Source organism: Dermacentor andersoni, chromosome 3, assembly GCF_023375885.2.
Source record: "Dermacentor andersoni chromosome 3, qqDerAnde1_hic_scaffold, whole genome shotgun sequence".
Taxonomy (NCBI): domain Eukaryota; kingdom Metazoa; phylum Arthropoda; class Arachnida; order Ixodida; family Ixodidae; genus Dermacentor; species Dermacentor andersoni.
The window spans coordinates 177415595-177425418 of record NC_092816.1 but is presented as its reverse complement, the minus strand read 5'-3'; the positions used below and the strand labels follow the sequence as shown (position 1 = coordinate 177425418).

The 9824-nt window shown below is 44.5% G+C and overlaps 1 long non-coding RNA gene across 1 annotated transcript; it reads right to left on the bottom strand.

The window, feature by feature from the left end:
• Positions 1-485: 485 nt before the first annotated feature.
• Positions 486-5871, bottom strand: LOC140216479 (uncharacterized). The gene is made up of 2 exons (XR_011893165.1): positions 5745-5871; positions 486-1014 (listed from the first exon to the last, which is right to left on the bottom strand). It is a non-coding gene; the product is annotated as an uncharacterized lncRNA (long non-coding RNA).
• Between the last annotated feature and the right edge of the window lie 3953 nt (positions 5872-9824).

Genomic DNA, 9824 nt, shown 5'->3' with positions numbered 1-9824 from the left:
TGACGACTTCTTTCGGGTGACACGGCAAGCTTTGAAAGGCGCACGGTTTACGTGTCATATACCGGGTTTGTGCCCTTATGCCTGTAGACAAGGTCATTCCAGAATTTGAAGGTTAGCGGACCTATGTTACATAAAAACAAATATGACAGCAAGCTATACAATGCTTCAAATTATGAAATTTTCATAAGCGGGGACATTGCACACATAGAGAAACCTGGAGATGCTTCAACTGAGGCATTGCTTCAAAGATTGACAACGGAGATTAACGCAGATTCACTAAAGCTTGCTATGCACGAATGCATTGGTATACCCTACGCAGCTGAAAGAACGTGACGCACTTAATAGACGGAAGTGTGTGAGAGCGGAAACACTAGGTATGATCATGAGGAATCACACACCGTTCTTGAAATGGTTGCTAAGTAAACTCAAGGTCATCGCGGCCGCGCCAACCACTCGTTAAACATTGAAAGGAAGTACCCAACACATTATGTACCAAGCACTGTTTTATTGCAAAAAGAAATATATATTGGAAACGATACAGTGCACAGAGACGTATCACAGCATGTAGGTAAATACATTTTCATGGAGTCAGTATGATGAAGGTGATACGGAACATAGAGCAGTGAAAGAAATTAAATGAATATACATCAGCGCACGCCGCGTGGCGCTTTCCTTTGCAAGAAACACTGCAGTGGAGACATAGGGCGTCTATGTGTAAATGCGCATTGCTCTCGTCACAATGTCTAGGAATGTTCGTGAAAAACAGGCGTGGAGTGCTTAAATCGAACGGAAAGTTCACACGGCGGCTCGTCATTCCATCGAGGTCAAGTCCGGGTCACGCACAAGGGCATCCGGGGAAAGGCCTCTCGAAAAGCCACTCCCACTCATTTGTGTTGTAAGGCTTGGGTTCCTGGAGGATTCAGGAATCACTTGACGCCGAGGCCACGGTTGTACGGGTCGGTTCATCTTGCGCGTCCAGACCTTGGTGATGAGGGTTGTTCTGCATCAAGGGGCCTAAAAAAAATTAGACGAATAAGGCATTCATAACAAGAAGTTTATCGAAAAGTAGTGGAGAGGCTAAACGCTATGTCATTGCTGGTCGCTTCAGGTGAACATTATTCACCTTCAGTACAGAGCATCAAGTCCGTGTATGAAGCGACATGGCTTCAGTGGACCTTCCCAGAGGACGATGAGCAAAACTAGAACAAACCGAAAACGGGAGCCAGCGTTTCAACAAATGGAGTTGTCTTTTTCGAGGCGACATATGTTTTTATCGGCACAGTAAATTGAGGTAGGCTTCTTCAAATCGGGAGAAGGCGTAAGTCAGATGAGTGCGGCAAAGAGCGAAGGTATGTTAGCGGCGATCGTGTAGAACTGACAATAAAGGAATGCTGCCCACAAGGCCGATGACACGGCCGTCTGTCAGCCCGCGTGCACAGCAGCCCTCTATGACCTGGTTCGCTTGTGGTCGTGACCTATCCTGTCTCTGAAGAAGATAATACAAGGAGTGGCAGAAGCCGGTGCCCGAATATATATATATATATACATATACATATATATATACACACATATATGTATATACTGATATCGAATAAATATATAAATAAAAATAAAGAAAGGCGCAGAAGAAAAACTAAGCAACCAAATTAAGTGTTCACGCCTATAGCTTGAAATTTAGCATAGGGCATACATTCTAATGTTCCCTTTGAAACGTTTTTGCCTATTCATTGCAATGTCTTGAACTTATGGAGAAGGTATGATTCTCTGTATTTTCTTCCTCGTTCAGAACGGAAATTTGACTGTAACACGCAGAGATTAAATTCATCACAGTTATGGCCTGGTTGGTTAAAATGCTGGGCGACGGCTTTGGGATGCTTTTTAGCTGTGTGAACGCGATGTCAGTTTAATCGTTTCGTCCGATACATTCTTTTTTACAGAAGTAAAATACAAGCATATAAATCACATCCGGACTTGTACAAGAAAAGCTAGGTTTGACTTCTTGTGTATAACTATTTGCGGAGCGTTTAGTTTTAATGTCACTTTGAAGGTGCCTGCAGATTTTCACTTGGGTCGACAACATGTTTTTATTACGGGAGAATGATGGCTGACTTTTGCGCGCACTGTCATGACCTTGAAGTCTCGGTTGCCGGGATAGGTCTCCCTTGGTACATCCGGGAACGCTGTGCTCAGACGCGCTGGAATTTATAATATTGGGCGGCATTCTCGTACAATGTTCTTTTTGTTTGGGAGGGCATTAGAACATTTTACTAAAGAAGGTTGGTGGTCCTTCAGATTCTGGTGTAGGCTGTTTCTTAGCTAACTCTGACTGCCTCTCCAATCTTGGCTTGAAATCAGGAGCTCGACGGCACTATAGACGGCATCAACGCCAACCAAATCCTTTCGAACCGCGATATCCTAGTCACTTTGGATGTTTCTGCCCTTTACAATAACATACTCATGAGTGAAGGAAACGAAGCCGTTTCTAAATCCCTTGCAATCAATCCCCAAGCGCACGCTCGTGAAGTTTATCGGTCGCTCCTTACTTTAGTCCTCACGCTCAACTTTTTCGAATTCGATTCTATTCACTACTCATACACTTTCGGCATTAGCATGAGAACACCATTCGCTCCCACGTATGCGGACATTTTCACGGGACAGCTTGAAACAAACCTGCTCAAGTCCTACCCTAAAAAACCCACGCATTGACGACACATTTATAATATGGGCACACGCGCGTTAACCGACATAATTAGCCATTTCAATCGCTTTCACCCGATTATTATATTTACTGCTCACCCCTCTCCTAGTCAGACCAGCTTCCTCGACACGACAGCCTACATAAAAAAAAACGAAATACTGAGAACGACACTTTACCGGAAGCCTACGGATAGCCAGCAATATTTAGACTACAACAGTCATGACCGGCGACACTGCAAGCAAGCATTTTTTTCTCCGAGAAGCGAAACGACTAAGAAGAATGTGCAGCGAAGACCACAATTATATCCACTACCTAAGTGACCCTAGAACCACGCTAGCAGAAAGAATGAATCCACAAGTTGTTGTCGATAGAGCTTATGGTGTCGTGTCAAGATTAGACACACAGTCAGAATTAGCTAAAAAACAGCCTACACCAGAATCTGACAGACCGCCAGCATTTATAACAAAATATTCTAATGCACTCCCAAACATGAACAACATTCTACGAGAATACAACCCAATATTATGAAGTAGCGAGCGTCTGAGAAAAGCGTTCTCGGATGTACCAAGGGTTACCTATCGCCGCAACAGGAACCGTAAAGACTTGTTAGTGCACGCAAAAGTCAGCCAACACCATTCCCCCGTAATAAGATCATGTTGTCGCCCCAGGTGCAATGCCTGCAGGCACCTTCAAAGTGGCATTAAAATTAAAAGCACCGCAAGAAGTTATACACACGAATTCAAACCTAGCTTTTCTTGTAGAAGTTCGGAGGTGATTTACATACTTGAATGTTCTTTCTGTAGGAAACGATATATCGGTGAAACGTGGCAATCAATGAACGTCAAATTAAACGCACATCCCACGGACACAGCTAAATAGCTTCCCAAAGACGTTGCCGGGCATTTGAGCGAACCAGGCAATCACTGTGATGAACTCAAACTCTGCATCTTACAGTCAAATTCCCGCTTTCACGAGAAAGAAAATGCAGACTGATACCTTACCCGTAAGTTCAGGACATTGCAACCAATAGATAAAAATGTTTCAAATGGAACTTTTTATCTATTCGCTATGCTAAATTTCAAGCTATAGGCAACAACACTTGGTTCGGTTGCATAGTGTTTTTTTTCTTCGCATTTCTTTCGTTATTTGTTTATTTGGGCATTTCAGTATATATATATATATATATATTATTTCATGAGCACCGGTCCTTTTTCCTATTATCTCTTTCAGAGACAGGGCAGCCCACGACCACCAGCCAAGCAGATAATAGAAGGCAGCTGTGCACGCCGTTGACGCACCGGCTCACACGCGGCCGTTGACATGTGACTTAAGGACGGCTGTATCATCGGCCTTGTGCACAGCACTCCTTTATTCTCAATTCTACACGCCCGCCACTAACACACCTTCGCTGGTTCATGCACCCACCCGCCTTTCCCTCTGTTCACTTTACAAGGACAGGCCCACTCACAGTTACACGGACTTCGGACTTTAATAACGTCTTGAGTGAAATGTGGACCTTGCACTTACACTAAAACTCGCGTCCGTATGTTTTTCATATTTTAATATGCAATTATAAGCTGGCTGAACCACGCAATATTCGCTGGAAATTTCAGAGCAACCAAACATTTCCTCAGTACCAGTTCACTTTCACAATTAATAACAAAACTGGCAAAATACACGGAATACTGCGAAGGATTGTGAAACCAAGAATTATAGTAAATTTCTTTTCAAACCGCTTGAGGTTCGCAATATTGAGCCGACTATTTTCAGCGCTGACTTCTCGCTATTCATTTCAGGCAAACAGGTTTAGAGCTTTGTTTTGTACCAATTTATCCTCCAGGCGATTTTTTTTGTTGTTGTTTTGCGACCAATTTCGTGCGCAATAAGGAATCTCCTCCTCGAGCGCACAAGATACGATCCACAGCGATGGCTATTGAAAACATATTTGTTGCTTTAAAACAGAAGATCATTCACTCTAAAAAAGATACTTGGTCCATGCCCAACTGCGCGCCTTCAACAAAGAGCCCTTCTTGCTTTGAAGAACTTTTTCCGAGGACACCAACATTTTGGGGAAATATTAAGTTTCAGTTGATCCTAATAAGCTAAATTAGTTATATAAATGTTGTTGTGGGTTAAAAATTGAGTTCTGTTGCGATTGTAATTTTTACACAATGTGCAATTGTGCTGTGTGCTTCCAGTGTAATTCCATGTGTTGCGTCTTTGGCTATTCAAAATATCTGTCTTTTATATGCGAATGTGTGTGCAACTCAAGTACAAAACTTTGCGGTCCATGTACTGTTAGACTGTAGTTTCTATTCACCTGGTGCGCTACCGAGTGCCACATTTTGTGCAATTATTGTCCCATTTTACGCATATTTGTTTCCTTTGCTATGTGACAAGGAGTAACCGGTGCCGCGATAAAGGCGCTAAACTCTCCTAATATTTATTTCAATAGAATTTTTTTTTTTTGCAAGATATTCCACATTTATTCTACTTAATAGGCACGTCGGCCGCGCTTCACCACCGTGCGTCCAAAAGAGCTGCAGTTGTCCGCTGCTTCGAGCGTGAACGCGCATCGTTCATTCTTGAACAAACCACGTGGCGACGTTAACCACGTGTGAATGTTGCAGATCCGTGCCCTACTGAAGTATGCGCCTTCCATGAATCGTGTTAGAAGTCCTACTTCCGAATGCTATTTACGTGTACCCTTAGCAAGCGGATATGTTTGAGCAGTCGGTTATCTCGACATAACACAATATATCGCAATATATCGCCCTAGCCAAACCATAAGCTGCTCTGCAGGCCTGCGAGTACGAGTGGTCTTTAAATGTCTTAGTGTTGGCATGAGTTGCGATCGGTAAGTGTTATAGGAACTACGGCACTTTCCTGTGGACACTCTAGAAATGCTGATGCACACACATGAGCTTTAACCTCATTCAACCGTCAAGTCTTCTAGAAAGACCACCGACTTGTTTGCCCATTTTCCATAGCTATGTGAAGCCATATGCATTAGTGGCAGCGCGATTAACACTAGAAATTTGCCCACCTTCGGGAAGTTGTCCGTGACGCTTTCTCCGTTGGCGTGTACCTGAAGATGTCCGCTCCTTCTTATGGCGCTGCTTCTTGGCTTTGGAGCTTGGATCATCACCACCCGTTCGCTTTCGGCTGCGGGGTTGTCGCCTGTTGCGGTCACTGCCAAGAATTACTCTCACGAAGTTGTCCAGCAGGAGGCGCCTGTGTATACCGACATCTTGTTTGCTGCGGTTAATCTCTCTGATCTTCTCCTCGGCTGCTCGAAGCACAGCGTCGATATCCATGGCGGTTGTGAAGAATCAATGCAGGACCACTACCAATCGGCACTAGACAACCACAAGCTAGTTGTACTGCAGAGTACGGTAGCCTTGAAGTGACTGCCGCCTGTGCTAAAATACGTCTTTTGAATACCGGTCACTAGAACTTTGCTGCGCATGCGCGAAAGCGTACTGCAGACTACAGACTATTGGACAGAAGTATTTCTCCCATTGACCAGCTTTCTCTATAACATCGCCGCACCCCACATACCAGTCTACAGTCGGGGATAATAGTGCCAGACCCAGCATACCTGTAAAGTCTCCACGATTTCTCCAGTATTTAAGCATGACTGATGGTAACAATACATCCCCTTTCAGTAGGCAAGTGTGAGCGAAGTCGAAAGACATGAATTGTTTGTGTGAATTCTCTCTATGCCTTTGTGCTCGCTCTTCGTCAGGGAAGGACGAGGCGTGTAATCGCAATTACAGCAGGGCGTGCAGTTTGCGCGGGAGAGTTTTTACATGTCTAGGAAATTGTTCACAACCGTGAAAACAGGTTGGGGGGCACGGCTAGGATTATAGTTTGTCTCGGTGCACAATCCTATTGCGCAGTACTGGAATTACTTTTTTAGGCAAGGTTACCAGTTTCTTGTCCTTGCGCTGGTAGACTCTGCTCATGTCGCCCTAAAGCTGTCGCATAACAGAAACAGGTGTCAAAAAATCAAAAAGAATGGAGAAGGGGGAGGGGGTCTTTAAGAGTGTATATATACCAGAACTTGAACTTTTGTCCACAATACCATGCAGAACTATATGCTGTTTCAAGTTAAGAGACATCAACACAAAAGTGACCAGAGAGTGAAAAATGTGTGCGCCTGATGTAGTTTTTTTTTTTTGTTCACAGGGAAACGTTTGACAATGAAGTAGAAGTAGTTATCGACTCATATTCTAGTGCACATGAACCCTTGAATGTTAAGATTGGCATTTATTTATTGAGAATGCTCTAAGAGATCAGACAACCAGGTGGAAAATATTTCTTATGCTGAAAGCAGCATGTTTATTGAAGGGAGAGTGGCGTGCAATGAACGAAGCTATCGTGTGTTTTACCTCAATCGAAGCATGTATGTATAGGTATTATTATTATCATTATAAAATACACAGTGCCAACTGGCAATAACAGTGTGCATAGGACGCAGGTCTCTGCAAAACCGAGCCTGGACGCGAGTGACGATATGTGTAGACCGAGGCGCAGTCAAAGGAGTTCACGAAAGAAAACACACTTGTTTTTAATTTGCAATAGGGCATACTTTATCGTTAATGAGCTGAATGAAACTTGCAGGGACTAGAGTTTCATGTAGAGGACGATATAGCATTTCCTTCCCGCAGAAGCTATTGAATTGACAGGAGACGGGAATTTCACTATATATACAACTTCACAGTGGACTATGTGTTAAAAATAAAAACGTAGCTCAAGCTACGCGTAATGTTCGAGTCGTCTCCGCCGCTAATTTCTGCATAATTCTTTCCAAGATACCTACATTAGATTGAGTGTTACAGAACATTCGCACAAAAGTGGAGGCGGAAATGTCATCGTGTCGACGCGACGCGTAGACACACGGACATCCACCACCACCGGAGTGTACTGCTTTATTGTAAAAAAAAAAAAAATGATCGCCTAGCTTTTTATTTGGGTATTGTACACGCGACTGCATATTACGCTGCGGATGTGGGTTTGAGGAAGAAAGCCGATACGCCGGCTCTAGCGTTATCGCGAGCAAAAACAGCGCTGAGCGCGAATTCGGTGGAATCGTGGAACTTCGTTTGGCAGTATTGTCGACTGTAGTAACGACGATCCCTCTTTTTAGTCGCCTCCTCTTTATTGCTGTTCACTGACGACAGCCAGGGGACGGCGGCTCCTCTCCTGTGCACAACAATCACTTGTGCCCCTAACTGGCAGCCTCTCTGCGCCCTTTTAAGGCGACCCCGTTTCGCAGAAAATTCGGTATCGGCGGCAGCGGCGATGCCTGTAGGGGGAGGGGGGGGGGAATATCACCCCGATCCCCGCTGGCCCTCCGTGTGGTGCAGAGGCGTTACTGAATTGAATTTCCTAAAGTAAAGCGCGGCAGAAAAATTCGTGAAGTACGACTTATACACCATCTACAGACAAGACAGCGTCGGATTGCAATTTGACTATACGTGGAAGCATAATTCTAAAGCGGAAATCAGACATCCACCCGTTGGTAGCTATTGCTACAAAGGAAACCCATACTGGTTCCTGGAAAGAAAAGCCTCGCAGTTCAAGAAAAATTCGCCCTGGTTGATTAGGCCACAGGATTCAAAGAAATACTAAAACATCCCATTCACCTCCGTCCAATTCGACTGCTTAATTTCAGCCTCACCCTCCGTGGTGGCTTAGAGGCTATCGTGTTGCGCTGCTGAGCACGAGGTCACGAGATCGAATCCCGGCGACGGCGGCCCCACTTCGATGGGGTGAAATGCGAAAACGCCCTTGTCCCGTCCTCTGGGAACACATTAAAGATGCCCTAAGGGTAAATTTTATTCCGGAGCCCCCCACTAACGCGTACATCATAAGCAAATCATGATTTTGGCACGTTAAACCCCATAATCCAGTCAAATTTCATCCTCCTTATTTTGCTTTCAAAGACGCACAACAATCAAACCCGAAACTAGAAATGGCTAGCATTTCTAGCATTCGAAAATGGCGGAGACGAGTTGTAGAACAGGCAAGAAAGTAATGTAATGGCAGCTGTGACGTGGAGTGCAAGTTTTCGCTACTAAGGTACCTGTAAAGGCTTGGCGGGTTTAGTATGAACACCGATATGGTGAAAATGCATGCGATAATGCACCATATATGCACATAAATAATGCAACCACGAATATAACGCGAAAGTGGACCTTGTCTGAGAAAAATAAAAATAATATAACGTTATAACTCAAAGTGATGCCGCAGAGAAACGGGAAAGGACACACAGAGGCGCATGCGCGCAGGGCAGCATTCATCGTTACAGTGAAGTGCAGTCTCAAAATAAAGTGAAAAGATGGGTGCTGTCTACCTGTCACTGTCGGCGAGAGCAGTGGCATTATACGTGGAATCCACCAACGCTATTGGAATGCAACGCTTCAGAATGTCCACGATATAATCGAGCGTGGCAAAGCCTTCCATTGATTACGCAATCACTCACCGCGCAACTTCGAAGACTGTTTGCATGACACACCTGCATTATAGCGCCAATCGTCTTGCGCTAGGCTGCGATTAAATATGGCTCTCCCTCGCGGCCCTGCGCAAGTGAATGCACGGCGAAGGTGTAGAAAACCACCGCTACAAATTCTGAGGGGGGTACTCTTTTTATATACAAAATCGTTACATGGCCCGTGAAGCGAAAAATCCGGTGTTAACATCCGGTAGTACCAAATCCCATGTGACCAAGTGGTGATGTCACGTTTGACATGGTGACGAAACGCGTTTACGTCATCACAAACGTCGCATGATGATGTCATTACAAAATAGTCATGTGTGAAGACATCACGTCAAACGCTATGTTATAAAGGGATTGTCACGCCACGATATCTACTGGTAACATCATGTGATGACGTCTTCACGTCAAACGTGACGTCACGCGACGACTTCATCGTAAAGTGATGAGAAGACATGATGAGGTAATGTGATGCCTCTTCGAGAAATAGCGCACTGTGCACTTACGGTTTAGCACACACTCCGAGATCATCCCATGATAACGAAATGTGATTACGTCAGCACATCAAATGTCGCGTGTCATCACGTCAAACATTCCGTTACGTGATAAAGTGACATAGCCTGA